This window comes from Balaenoptera borealis, assembly GCF_965194805.1.
Source record: "Balaenoptera borealis genome assembly, chromosome: 13".
Lineage (NCBI taxonomy): Eukaryota > Metazoa > Chordata > Mammalia > Artiodactyla > Balaenopteridae > Balaenoptera > Balaenoptera borealis.
The window spans coordinates 88,572,511-88,587,646 of NC_138870.1; the positions used below are offsets into that span (position 1 = coordinate 88,572,511).

At 45.3% G+C, this 15,136-nt stretch overlaps 1 protein-coding gene and 1 long non-coding RNA gene across 5 annotated transcripts in view; one reads left to right on the forward strand and one right to left on the reverse strand.

Moving 5' to 3' along the window:
* The window catches only part of CHST11 (carbohydrate sulfotransferase 11), a 278,318-nt gene that overhangs the window by 26,453 nt on the left and 236,729 nt on the right, over positions 1–15,136 (forward strand). The gene's annotated exons all lie outside the window — the stretch shown is intronic.
* Positions 7,273–15,136, reverse strand: LOC309609061. The gene is made up of 2 exons (XR_014233239.1): positions 13,377–15,136; positions 7,273–13,332 (listed from the first exon to the last, which is right to left on the reverse strand). It is a non-coding gene; the product is annotated as an uncharacterized lncRNA (long non-coding RNA).

The window sequence follows — 15,136 nt, forward strand, 5'->3', positions numbered from 1 at the left end:
TTCTGATGGTCATCTGTCAAATACTGACCATCCCCAGCAGTGTGTGTTTCCTGTTTAGGGACCTTAGATGTTACCTGACTGCACCTAGATTAAAATAGACATACCCTATGTCACACAGCTGGTGCCAAAGTGTTTTAAAGTAAATTGCAGACAATATAAGGGTTTGTCAGAAAACTTTACCATATCAACATGGTGTCTTGAGCCTGCCCTGTTCCCAGATCAAGACAGAAGCACAGTGATTTATTTCCTTCCTTGAACATTTCAACAAAATCAAGAGGGAGATTGGATTTGATGCTGCATTTTTATTAAGTCTTGAAACTTTTTGCTGAACATTGGTTAGGGGAATTGGAGAAGTAGAGATGGGCCTTCTCTCAGCCTTTGAAAAGAGAGGATAGATTCATTGGAAGAACGGACATTTAAAAAAAAATGCTTTAGGGATATCCCTGGTGGTGCAGTGGTTAAGAATCCACCTCGTAACTCAGGGGACACGGGTTCGAGCCCTGGTCCAGGAAGATCCCACATGCCGCGGAGCAACTAAGCCCGTGAGCCGCAACTACTGAGCCTGTGCTCTAGAGCCTGTGAGCTGCAACTGCTGATCCTGTGCTCTAGAGCCTGTGAGCCACAACTACTGAGCCCGTGTGCCTAGAGCCCGGGCTCTGCAGAAAGAGAAGCCACCGCAATGAGAAGCCCACGCACTGCAGTGAAGAGTAGCCCCCGCTCACCGCAGCTAGAGAAAGCCCACGCGCAGCAACGAAGAGCCAACACAGCCCCCCCCCAAAAAAAAAATGCTTTAGTATGTGTGATGAGTCTGAAGAGACAACAGATCTCAGGAGTGCCTATTTTTGAACTGTTTCCAAAATCTAGAACAAGATTTGAGAAATAATAAAATATTGACCATCGTTCAAAGAGAAACATACAGGGTGATCTTTGGCAAAGCTTGTCATTTTGCTTACATTTCACTCGTTTCTCTAACTTGTTGTGAGCCCCTGCTGTGGACCAGGTCCTTTGCTGCATGTCAGGGGAAGTCTCTGACTCTTTTTGATCTCTGTCTTCGCATGGAGCTTAGGGGAGACAGTATACTGAATCATTTATCCAACAGGCATTTCTGAGAGCCTGTTGCGTTTAGGCATGGTTCCAAGCTTTCAAGTATTCGCTCACTGGGTACATAGCAAATGCACATCCTGTTAGATTTTCTCCAGATATGTCCTCTCGTGACCATCAGAGAGAATCCGGGCATTGCCAGCCCTATCCACCATACCCACTTCATTTGATCCAGAGTTTTCTGAGAGTGACCTGGGGTAGGACGGACAGGAGAATTTAGCAAGAGCATCTAAGTAAAATCTGCGTAATGAAGACTCGCCCCTTATCCCCAAGATCTGTTCTTTACACAGTAGTCTGAAAGAGAGTTAAAAACAAAAATCCAGAGCTTCCTGTTGTACTTAGGATGAAATTCTGACCACCACTTACTAGGGTCTACAGGCTATTCAAGACCCAGTCCTTGCCCACCTTTTTGACTGTTTCCTACTACCCACAGCCTCACCGGCTGTGCTTCAGTTCCATGGATCTTCTTCCTATCTCAAAAACTGCCTCAGGGTCTTTGTGCTTGCTATTCCCGCTACCGAAATGCTGTTCTTCCCGAAGACTGCCTGATTTCCATGAATCAGTCTCCGCTTACATGTTACCCCCCTTGGAGACACCTTCCCTGACCATCTGTTATAAAGAATTCCCCCTTATTACATCACTCTCTTTTATTTCCTTCAAAGCATGTATCACTCTCTGAAATTTGTTTCTTTCTTCTTTTTCCTTATTCTTGCCTTTTTCCCCCAGTCAGCACAGAGGCTGCCTGAGGGCAGAGCCTTTGTCTTTTCATTCCTCCCTGGGTATCCCTGGCATATACTTAACTGCCGCCTCCAAAGTAAGAGCTCAGTAAATATTATTGTTGACTCACTGAATGAATAAATCCCTGTTAATGCCCTTTGGAAGCTGTGAATGAAGAATGGAATTCCTGTTTAAAATTATACTTTTGGCTGTTGAATGGTGCTTCTGGAACAAGACTCAGCTTGGAGATACCACCATGGGGTATGACATCAGTTGCGCTGATTAGGGTTTTATTAACAAGCGCCCAGGATGTAGCTGAGGAAAATTTTGAGTTGAAATCCTATGCCACACTTACCCATATTTCTCTTTCCTGCTTTCAGCCAAGTTAGATTTTCTTGACCAGAAAAAAAAGATCAGAAAGTGAAATAAGACAGTAATCTAAATGGTGTGTTACAGCTCAGTGGTTTGCTGGCAACACGACGTACAGGCTATTCACATGCATGGGGGTAGTTTCTGATCTGTGTGTACTTGGGAACTGGTGTCTATTGACGTCTCAAGATCTTTACTGCTTTCTCATCAGATGATGGATGTAGAAGAGAACATTTTTACCTGGAACCAGGTAGGCCTTGGGACATTTAATTGGCTCTTTAGTAGACACAGGTATTTTCAGAGGGCCCCAGGCATTCCCTTAACAGCTATTGAATACCACCTATTAGATGTGAGGTGCAGGGTGTACATTGGTGAATAATACAGACATGCCGGCTTGTAATCTGGTGGCTTTGGACCTGTCCTGTGTGAGAGAGGTGGAAATAATATATGCAGATATGTCAAATGCTTCATAAATGGTAAAGGCGTTTTTTTACTTACGTGGGAGTTGTGCCAGGAAAGCAGACATCAGGTTGGCAATGGAGGGACCATTTGAAGGCCTGAGGGTGTGAGCAGCCAGCAAAGCTTCCCTCCCGCTGTCTTTTTCCCTTCCCTGACTCTGGTTCAGACTCACGCTGGCAGTGACTCACCCTGGGAGGAAGGGAAGGACAAGAGGGACTTGTACATAAGAAGATGGGTTTAAGGTCTGTGGAGGGCAGTCCCTTCTGAAGCATTTCATCAGTTGGTGCGATGCTCCCTGGGGTCTGACATGCGCAGAGATGAGCTTTTTGTTATTTATGACCCAGCGGCTGTATGAGGATTTGGGGCTAGAGGCCGGTGGATAGAATTGGGCTCATTTCCCCCGATCTCCCACAGGAGTCCCTCTGAAGGCATGCCCGGGAGACGAAAGATAGAGCCTGCACTACCAACCAGAGCCCTGGAACTTGGTAGCCTGCTGGCTGGCCCCTCTGGCTGCGGCCTCACTGGTATCTCTGAGCCCTCACTGCCTTGGAGCCATCGCTTCACATGTTAAATGTTCCTTATCAAGGCTCTTATTTGAATGGTTCGGAGATAACATCTCCAAAGTGAAAAGTAGGGTCTCCACTTAGGAGGATGTGATAAGTGAGTTCGAGGCAATTTCCCAGGGGAAGGATTTTGTCTCAGAGCATGAAAAAAAAAAAAAAAAAAAAATATATATATCTATTTAAATTAATTAATTTATTTTTGGCCGTGTTGGATCTTTGTTTCTGTGCGAGGGCTTTCTCTAGTTGCGGCAAGGGGGGGCCACTCTTCATCGCTTTGCGCGGGCCTCTCACTATCGCGACCTCTCTTGTTGCGGAGCACAGGCTCCGGACGCGCAGGCTCAGTAGTTGTGGCTCACGGGCCCAGTTGCTCCGTGGTATGTGGGATCTTCCCAGACCAGGGCTCGAACCCGTGTCCCCTGCATTGGCAGGCAGATTCTCAACCACTGCACCACCAGGGAAGCCCTATATATATTTTTAACATCTTTATTGGAGTATAATTGCTTTGCAACAGTGTGTTAGTTTCTGCTGTATAACAAAGTGAATCAGCTATACATATACATATATCCCCATATCCCCTCCCTCTTGCATCTCCCTCCCAGCCTCCCTAGCCCACCCCTCTAGGTGGTCACGAAGCGCCCAATCCATTCTCAGTCAGAATACTTCTTTTATAAATTTATTTATTTATTTATTTATGGCTGTGTTGGGTCTCCGTTTCTGTGCAAGGGCTTTCTCCAGTTTGCGGCGAGCGGGGGCCACTCTTCATCGCGGTGCGTGGTCCTCTCACTATCACGGCCTCTCTTGTTGCGGAGCACAGGCTCCAGACGCGCAGGCTCAGTAGTTGTGGCTCACGGGCCTAGTTGCTCCGCGGCATGTGGGATCTTACCAGACCGGGGCACGAACCCGTGTCCCCTGCATTGGCAGGCGGATTCCTAACCACTGCGCCACCAGGGAAGCCCCAGAATACTTCTTTTAAAGTTACCTTCTCAAACTCCTCCACTCCTGAGCCTCTTGCTAGCAGCAGACTCCCACGACGAGCTCTACCACTTCTGGGAGCAATCTTGTAGGCAAGCATAGGCGTTCTGCAAATTGCCATGAATTCTGAATAATAACTCTGGGGTGGGGTGGGATGGGGGCTAGCTGACTGACTTGGAGGCATCTAGAGGTCATTTTTAAAAAGCATGTAAACGATGCAGTTGCTTTTCTGGGTGGAGAGATTTTTTAAAAAATTTGATTGTAAAAATAACATAAAATTTACCATTTTAAACATTTTTAGGTGTGCAGTTCAGTAATGTTAAGTGTATTCACATCATTGTGCAACCGATGTCGAGAACTCTTTGCAACTTGCAAAACTGTATCCATTAAACAATTCCCCCATTGTGCCTCCTCTCAACCCCTGGCAACCACCCTTTTACTTTCTGTCTCTTTGAATTTGACTACTTAAGTGTCATAAAGTAGTATCAGTCTTGTGACTGGCTTATTTCCCTTAACATAATGTCCTGAACGTTCATCCATGTTGTAGTATGTGTCAGAAGTTCCTTCCTTTTTAAAGGCTGGATAATATTCCATTGTATGTATATACCACATTTTCTTTATCCGTTCATCCATCAGTGGACATGTGGGTTGCTTCTACCTCTTGGCTATTGTGAACAGTGGTGTTAAACATGGGTATGCAAATATCTCTTTGAGATCCTGCTTTCACTTCTTTTGGATTTATATCCAGAAGTGGGATTGCTGGGTCATATGGTCATTCTATTTTTAATTTTTTGAGGAACCACTGTACTGTTTTCTGTAGCAGCTGCACCATTTTATATCCTCACAAACAGTGCACGAGGGTTTCGATTTCTCTACATCCACGCTGGCACTTGTTATTTTCTGTTTTTTTGATAGTAACCATCCTTGTGGATGTGAGGTGGTATCTCATTATAGTTGAACAATGCAGTTTTATTACTTTATACTTTATGTTGTAATCAATATATAAATTGGTACTAATCCAAACTAATAACAACTGTTGATTAAGTCTTCCAAATATTGTACCTTGCATGACTTAACTCTCACTACCACTCTATGAGGAAGGTTCCATTTTTCTTTTTTTTAATAAATTTATTTATTTATTTATTTTTGGCTGCATTGGGTCTTTGTTGCCCTGCTTGGGCTTTCTTTAGTGGCGGCAAGCGGGGGCCACTCTTCATTGCAGTGCGCAGGCTTCTCATTGTGGTGGCTTCTCTTGTTGCGGAGCACAGGCTCTAGGCACGTGGGCTTCAGTAGTTGTGGCACACGGGCTTAGTTGCTCTGCAGCATGTGGGATCTTCCCAGACCAGGGCTCGAACCCGTGTCCCCTGCATTGGCAGGAGGATTCTTAACCACTGCGCCACCAGGGAAATCCCTGAGGAAGGTTCCATTTTACCCCATTTTACAGATGAGGAAATTGAGGCTCGGAGACTTTGAGTAACTTATCCAAGGTCATACAACTAGTAAAGGCTTACATCTGGATTTGAACCTGGCTGTCTGGCTTCCAGAGAATTCTCTGCCTCCTTTTTCCTAACTAACTAAGCTGTTTAAAATTCACATCCTGAGCTGACCCATATCACAAAAGGTATAATAGATAATGAGATCCTTCCTTGAGAATAGAGTTCCTTCATGGGCTCAGGAGTTGAAGATTCCAGAATAAGGCCCATGCCTCAGTCGTTATGGAAGTGTGTAAAGCCCAAAGCCAGGACTCTGCAAATAGTGGCCAAGTCTCTTTAAGCCCTTGGCTTGTAAAAGACTCTGTGCTTTTTTGGCCTGAATTCCCCTAAGTCTTGAGTAAATAATAGAAAAAGTGAGGAAAGAGACACATAATTTTGAATATTTTTTCATGACACTATTCAACTCCTGAATTTGGTTTCTCTTCTGTGTGTGCATGTGTTAGGGGGAGGGGGATGTTGAGTTAATGAGCTATTATTGCATTAGAGGGTTTATTCTTAGAGCCCCTGGATTTTCTAGAAAGCCATGGAAGCATTGGAATGCCTGCCAACTTAAAAATAAATGTCAAGTACAGTCTTCCCTTGATATTCTCGGGGGATTGGTTCCAGGATCTCCCGCAGATACGAGAATCCTCGGATGCTCAAGTCCCTTGAATAAAATGGCGTAGTATTTGCATATAACCTATGCACATCCTCCTGTACACTTTAAATCGTCCCTAGATTACTTATAATACCTAATACAATGTAAATCGTGTGTAAATAGTTGTAAATACAATGTGAATGCTGTATGAATAGTTGCCAGTGCATGGCAAATTCAAGTTTTGCTTTTTGGAACTTTCTGGACTTTTTTTTTTTTTTTAAGTGGAAGCGAGTGTATTCCATAGGCAGAAAGTAGTCCCTCTCAGAAGGTGAGAGACTAGAAAATTAAAAAAAATTTTTTTTTGTTCCGTGTTTGGTTGAATCCGCGGCTGTGGAACCTGCAGATACAGAGGGCCGACCGTACTTGGTTTATTTTTTGTTAATCTTTATCTTCTTTAATTGTGTTTTTTGATCAGGACTAATATTAGTCAATTTTCCTTTAGGGTGTTATTGAAGTGACTGCTGGCCACAATTCCCCATATCAGTTCTCATGTTTGTGTTGGATTATTGTGTTAACAAACGCTTCAAATTACATTAGGAAAAATACATTACGTTATTTCAAGCCAGGGGAGCAATTCCACCTCACATCTGCTAATCCTATCAGTAAATAATGGCGCAGGGCCAATGAAATTTGCAGGCCCACTCCTCACTCTTTGAGATGTTTTGTTTACAGTTGTCTTATTTTGGCACCATAAAATCAAGTCTCCATTAAGAACTCAACTCACAGACTCCTCCCCTAAAACTTTTTTTTTTTGTTTTAAACAAGACAGAAAAACCCATAATGTGTCGTTTCCTATCACAAAATCCTACACAGAGTTTGAAGGATGAGTTTTATGGTGTGTTCTGAAGATCATTGAACTGGGGAGTCTGAGAGAATTTGCCGTCTAGAAACAGCCTTTCCACTGGAGCTGGGGAAGGCAGGCCTCCTCATCCCCATCCTGGGCTCAGACCTATCTTTATACTTATGCTGTGGATAATTTAGCCACCTTCTAACTGTGTGACACTTGGAACCCTTATCCATGACTTATAAAGGAGAATAACTGCCCTCATGGGACCTCTGCAAAGATTTAACAAGCCGAGGTGCATCAAGGACCTGGCATAATACGATTGTCATATGCCTTAAAGGACAGTTACTGTCATTAACAGTGTTACGGGCTGAATTGAGACAGGATCTTTAAAGAGGTGATTGAGTTAAAATGAGGTCATATGGGTGGGCCCTAATCCAGTCAGACTAGTGTCTTTGTAAGAGGAAATTTGGACACACAGAGAGTCAGCCAGAGGTCCGTGCTCATAGAGGAAAGACCATGTAAGGACACAGGGAGAAGGTAGCCGTCTGCAAGCTGAAGAGAGAGGCCTCAGAAGAAATCAACCCTTCCCTGACACCTTGATCTTAGACTTCTAGCCTCCAGAACAGTGAGACAATAAATGTCTGTTGTTTAAGCCCCCCAGTCAGTGGTATTTTTTTATGGCAGTCCTAGCAAGCTCATACATGAGTTCATTCCTCTGATGTTGTCACAACTTCTTGAGTACCTTGTGAATGAAAAAAAGGTTCACATACTATTTTTTCTACAAATAGTTTCCTTGGAGTTTTCTTCTTTAGTTGTTTTCTGTGTTTTTCTAAGAGGGCCCGAAGTCTGTTGGCCTCCACTAACCTTTCCTCCTGTATGTTGATTTCTGTCTTCTTTGTCCCACTCTTTCTGAGGCCCTGGATCAGTGACGGGGTAAGATGGCATGGAGAGGAGGAGGGCCAGGTGACAGCAAGCGTGCTGAAGCCAGCTGCTCCTTGACAAGCCGTTTACTTTGTCCGCGGCCACTCTGCCCTGCATGAGCTGCTGGTGGGCATTTCCTGGGTCATTCTTCCTGTCCCCTACTTCGTGCCATCCTGTGGCTCCAGGGATGTTGGACATCACGTTTCACCTTAATAACGTCTCCATCTTTGTCGGCGGAGGGGTGCCCTCTCTCCCTCCTGGTCTGTGCATGGGTAAGATGTAAGATGTAAAATGTTTCCCTAAGCATATGTGTCCATTTTTATTTAAAAGGCTTTACTGCCAACCATTACTGGGAGACAAGCAGATAGAATGAAGAGTGACTAGATTTTAGGGAAATCTTCAACTGCCAGGGTGAGCTTCACTTCAGCCCAATAAAAAGCCAGAAGAACAAAGGAATGTACACATGGAGAATAGGGATAGTGTTAGTGTCTCATGACCGCAGTAATCTACTGCGGAGTTCACAGGAGGGCCAGGCCTTCAAAGATGCTTTTGTTGGAAACTTCCCTAAGAGACCCTTTTCATTGAAGATTTCAGCAAGTTTCACTTCTGGGTTATCTGACTTGTCGGGAAGGGGTCTTCTTGGTTATTTGTGCAAGTCTTAATGATTTCCAAGAGCCCATTCAAGCGGATGTGGGGAGGATTCAGTTCAAAGGGCTGAATGCTTGAGTTAGCTATTGATTTTAATAGTCTTTTGCAGCTGATAACATGGTGAAAATTTTCTTTGAGAAAACTTCTAATAGTTTTTAGGTGGCTGGAGGAAGGGGTTATTTTTGTTAATATTCTTTACCAGCAGTAAGAAGAAAGAGGTGATTGAGTTTTGAATTTCTTCTCATGGTGTCTTTATCTTTTTAACCCCTTTTCAACATGGCCGCCACTCTATTGCTCCGCAGCCTTCAATGGCTCACTATTGCCAGTCCTCATCCTTTTTTTTCCCCCAGGATTAGCTTAATTTAGGTCTCTCTGTCTGGTCCATGGTTCTTGTTTTTCAATTCACCTGGATCCCAAAGAATAGAGCAAGCACTTAACAAATGCTTATTGGTGAATCTTTTCTGTGGGGAGGGAAGGAGTGTTAGGTTTTTTATCCTTTTCTTAGAGGCTGTTAGAGAAGCAGACAGTTTTTTTTCTCATTCTTTTTTTCATTGAAGTGCAGTTGATTTACAATATTATGTTAGTTTCAGGTGTACAGCAAAGTGATTCAGTTATATATATATTTTCAGATTATTTTTCATTATAGATTATTGTAAGATATTGAATATAATTCCTTGTGTTATATAGTAAATCCTTCTTGCTTATCTATTTTACGTATAGTAGTTTGTATCTGTTAATCCCTAACTCCTGACTTATCCTTCCCCCTCTCCCTTTCACCTTTGGTAACCGTAAGTTTGTTTCCTATGGAGAAGCAGGCAGTTTTGATGTATTCCTCTGCACCGGGGCTTTCTGTAGAGGCCACTGGGGTGGGGGTGAGGGTGAGGGGCGGGGGTGGGTATCTCTGAGCCTCAATCAGAGCTGGGGTGAGGCCTGTAACCAGCCATTGGAGCCTCAACAGTTGAGGTAGAAACACCTGTAGCCTACTTCCGGTTCCTCACCTGAATGGGGTGGGAAGGGAGAAATTGGGGGAACCCCGTGTCCAGGTGCCTGGACTGTTCTTCGACCCCGCACCGCCCCAAAGCCTGGAACAGCAATTGCTTGTTGGGTCATTAACTTTATGCAGCTCTGGGGCCAGACTCTGCATTCTTTAACCTTGGCTTCAGCAAGAAAACGTCAAGAGGGAAGATTTGGAGAAAATGTGCCCTGACAAATGGATACAGAACCATGCTGGTGGGTCATGACAGCTTTGTGAGTATAACGTAGTCGTTATTGTATAAATCAAATATACACTTAAGTCTGGACAGCAGGTAGCTCAATATTGGAGAATTCAGACCAAAAAAAAAAAAAAAAAAAGACAGGAAGAGGAATCATCAAAAATAAGCATGGGTTCTCCGGGGCCTCCGACTGCCTCCTGCCATGGTCTAGGTCCTCAGCGGCCCCCTCCTCTCATTCTGCCCCCCCTTTTCTCTTGTTATCATTTTCTGGGCATCCTCCCTGGCCACGAGGCTGCCACCGTAGGGTTTAGGGCATTCTCTGAGCCCCCTGTGCCTGGTACAGGCAGCCTGGGGCCCAGTGGGGAAGCTCTCCATCAGTATTTTTTGATAGAGCTAAGTAAGATTCATATGGCTTTGCAGGATTTGATTGTGGACTTTTAATCCAACACCCCAGGTGACCCTTAAGCTCCTACTGTTTTTCCCTGTAGCTATCTTCTGAGATACATTTGCCAGGCCTTATTAATAGTTTGTTTTTTCCGCTTTGATTTATTAGATTAGAAGCTCCGTTCTTGACCTCCCCTCTCCTTGGGAGAAGTTCTTGCTTTGTCTCCATAAAACATTGCTGTTGGGCCTTTTCCTGGTTTATTACTTTGCATTAATACCTGGCAGTTTACATCTGAGCTCTCCTTTTATTTCCTAATGTGTAATATTGCCTCCCTTTCGGAGGGCCTGGTGCTTGCTAAGGGTTTATTGGCCTCTTTTTTTTTTTACATTGGGAGGTAAGGGTTTGGATTTATCAGTCCTAGCTTAGTGATAGGCGGCACAGAGAATTTTAAATGTTTGTTTTAAGCCACATGATTAGCAGGGGCAAAATGAACCAAGGATCCAGAAATGGATGAGAGAGGAAGAAGGTGAATGAACTTCTGATGTCTTCCTTTGTTGTCTTACTCATACAAGACTCATTTGTGTTTGGCGTGGTGTTTCTCTGTGAAGGGATAGAAAGGATTACATGAGCTAAGAGAGGAGCGTTCAACAGGAAAGGGGTAGAGGAATAAAATGCCATGATGATTATGACGCTGGATTTATTGAAGTTGCAGGTATACTTTTCCCCACAAGACCTACTTTGGTAGAAGAATTACAAATCCCTTGCATTGTGAGTTTTCAGTTGGATGACAAAGCTGCCAGTCATTTTTCACCCTAGGTTGGTGTGGGACTCACTCATCCACAGGCTTTTAGTTTCAATGCATGTGATTCTCTGCAGTAAGGAAGGAGAGGAATTGAACTATTGCAGCAGGCTGGCTGGCTAGTCTGGGACATTAGGGAATAAAATGGGGGGAGGTTCCTCAGGTTCTGGTCTGTGTAGGGCCCCGGACGGGAAGGTAGGTTTGATCAAGGGGGTTGAATAGAGCCCTTTGATTCCATCCCTAGCACAGGGCCGGCATTCATTGCAGACAAGGGCCTGTTGGTAAGGACGCTTCATTCCTCTTGGAGTCCTTGAGGATTGCAAGGGCTCTGGGCTTCTCAGTCTTAGAGAGAGAGGGGCAGAAAAGTGGAACAGCTTTTCAGAGCATTCTGGAATAAGAGATGGGACCAGGTTCTGGGTATGGAGTAGAAAGATGCTCGAGATAGGACCCCTCCCACTGGCATTCATAGCTGGACCATGAGTCCATCTGTCTTTTGCAGGTTTCCTGTCCTTGACTGTAAAGCCTGCACCTAGGAGTTACCAGGGAAGGACAGGTGTTAGCGTGCATCCTGGGTGGATACATAGTGGGACCCTGGGATCCAGGAAGTAACGAGAGGGCAAACACCAGGTCCCTGGAGGCAAACACCCTAATTTTGCTAGGTAGTCTTGTGGAGGCACCGAATGGAAGGTGCTGGGCTCAGAGTACCTTTCTCCCTCTTGGGGAATGTGGTCTAGCGTTTGATGGTCAAATCCTCAGTTCCAGTCCTTGCCCAACCACAACTAGATCCTTGACCTTGAGCAAGTCATTTAAGCTTGCAGATACTCAACTGCAAAATGGGCTCAGGTTGGGTTGGGGTGCACCCTCGTGGGCATTTGTGGGGATTAAATCAGCTCATGCAGGAAAAGCGCTCAGCCTCAGGGCCGGCCGTAACATCAGCCAGGAGGGAGTGAACTTGTAGTTATAGTTTGCACGTGTCGAGCTCCTTCAGGTGCCCCCAGATGCAGGAGGAAGGAGTCAACCTCCCCCTCAGAACACAGGGCAAGTCTTTTGTTTTTGGCCGTGCGGGGTCTTAGTTCCCTGGACCAGGGATTGAACCCACGTCCCCTGCAGTGGAAGCACGGAGCATGGAGTCTTAACCACTGGACCGCCAGGGAAGTCCCCAGGGCGAGTCTTAAGTGCCTTCCACCAAACCCTGGTGTCAGTCACTGAGGAATGTATTAATGCCGGTTTGGGTAAGGCACAGCTGTGAGCAAACACGTGACCTTCCCCTCTTCCCCTGACAGCACCTCCAGGACCTCAGCTGCTCTTTCCTATTCCTTCTACACGCATGGTTTTTACAACAGACTGGATTGGCCAGATAATTCAGTTAATGGAGATACACTTGTACCTGTTGATCGCTATGCAGCAAAACAGACAAAGACATGAGCCCCCAAACAGAGCTCATGTCTTCTCCCCAGATTGCTAGTCATTTAATTGGATGGAGATCATTTGATTAGTGAGTGGTAATTTCCATCTGCCCTGCAATCAGTCTTTGAACTTTTTAGCCACCACCGGCTGTGTGTGTGAGACAATTAACATGTGAGCTCTCTGGAAGGCAGCGGCCGGTGCTAAATTGGGCAGCTGACAGACGTTGTGCAATTCAAACCATCACATGCGCCGATGAGGTGGAGAAGGGAGAGACCGAGGGGAGCCATCGGGAAAGAGTTTGAAGGGAGTACAGCAACGCAAAAAAAATCTTGTTAGACTCCAAAAACTCCTGAGGCCCAGACCCCAGGAGAGCAGCTCCTTATATTGAATCAGGAAGATAAGGATCTTATCAGCGCTTCTCAAACTGGATTCAGGAGGTCTGGGGCAGGGCTGAGGAGTCTTTCTTTCTAACAAGCTCCCCGGTGGTGCTCCTGCTGCTGGTCTGAGGACCACCCTTGGTGTGGCCAGGTCTTAGATGATAGATTAGGCATTACCTACAGATCTGTATCAGGTGACTAAAGGTGTTAGTTACAAGGGAGAAGGAACTGTGGGCGCACGGGACTAACACAAACGCCTTGCCAAACGTTCCCCGCAGTGGTGTAGTGGCATCGCATGGGCTGTGTTCAAACCCCACCTCTGTCGCTTCCTAGGTGTGTGACTTTGGTGTCTTAGTCTGTTTGGGCCGCTCTCACAGAACACCACAGACTGGGTAGCTTTTACACAGCAACTTTATTTCTCATAGTTTTGGAGGCTGGAAGTCTGAGATCAGGGTACCAGCATGGTCGGATGAGGGCCTTCATCTGATGGAAGGGGCTGGGGATCTTTCCTCACCTGATGTCCTCACCTGATGGAAGGGGCTGGGGATCTTTCTGGAGCCCCTTTTATGAGGGTGCTAATTCTATTCCTGAGAGTTCCACCGTATGATTTAGGCACCTCTAAAGGCCCCACCTCCTAATACCATCATCTTTGGGAGTTAGTATTTCAATATAATGAATTTTGGAGGGAAACAAACATTCACACCATAAAACTTGGGCAGTCATTAACCCTCTCAGAGTCTCATTGCCCACCTGCAAATTGGGGATGGTAATTCGTACCCACCTTTATTTATTTAATTTTTAAAAATGGAAGTATATATATTATTTTCAGATTCTTTTCCATTATAGGTTATTACAAGATATTAACTGTAGTTCCCTGTGCTATACAATAGGTCCTTGTTGTTTTATCTATTTTATATATAGTAGTGTGTATCTGTTAATCCCAAACTCCTAATTTATCCCCTCCCCCGATTTCCCCTTTGGTAACCATACATTTGTTTTCTATGTCTGTGGATCTATTTCTGTTTTGTAAATAAGTTCATTTGTATCATTTGTTTTTTTTAGATTCCACATATAAGTGATATCAAATGATATTTGTCTGACACTTCACTTAGTATGATAATCTCTAGGTCCATCCATGTTGCCACAAATGGCATTATTTCATTCTTTGTTATGGCTGAGTAACCCACCTTTAAAAGTGTGTGTGCATTTAGGAATACAAGAGCAAATCTGTGTAAATGCTTACAACAGCTCCTGGCCCATACAAAGTAGCCAACAAGGTTCTTTCCATCCTCTCATCTGGGAGCACCTCTACTTAATTGGACTCGACCAGTGAGACTTTCGGCCTGTGGCCTTCTGTCCCCAGCACGTATTTCAGGACTGGGAAGCTGGCCTCCTCTCACCTGGTTCATGGCAGGGCTACCTTGATCCCTCCTGGGGATTCTGGCCACCATCAGCACATGGGACCCGTTAGGACCTCTAACCCCTTTCTCTGTTTCAGGTACTGATGGGAAAAGCCAAAAAGAAGGGCTGTGACTGAATGGACAAGGATTTATGGGAAGAAAAAGAAAATCCTTGTAAGAAGAGAGAAAAAATATCATTGGGCAGATTCATGAATTAAAAGTGGTAAAACGCTTTTGGGCTCAACCTAGTGTTTTTGAGCTCAGAAAGCCCCTCGGTTGCTTTGCTGTAGGGCAGAGACTTGGTCATAGTAACTTGGTGTTTAATTCTAGGAATTGCAGGTCTGTTCCTGGGGCCAGGTGCCCCAGCAGTCCCGGCTTCTACTTACACCCTTGGGGCTGTTGGCTGAATATTAAAGTTGGTTCAGGAAAGTTCCCTTCAGATACAGGAAATAAAAAAGCAACAAGATAGGGCCTCTGGGGTTCTTAAAAATGAGCCCACTTCCCGTCCCACCGTAAGTGCTGGGTGTCCTGGAGCAAATTACTCTTGAGCTCTGAGCCTCAGTTTCCTCATCTGTAAGATAGAGTCCGTCAGGCTTCCTTGCAGCGTGGCTTGTGCTGGGGTGAAGGAGGTGGTGCACGCGTGTTGATGCTCTCCGTAAATGTCAGCTGTGTCTTTCTGGCTCTTTTGAGTACCTTCGACTGAGCGAGCCGTCGTCAGGAAACGGTTCCGGCCCTCCGGCTGTCTTCCCTGGGGATACCCGATGCACTCAGGGCAGCGACCTCGCAATCAGTGTCTCGCTGCCGCAGAGTCCGCGGCTGGGAAGGAACCTCTCCAACGGGCCTGCGCTCGCACCGCATGCAGTTCTGCAGCTGTGGAAAGAGTCTCA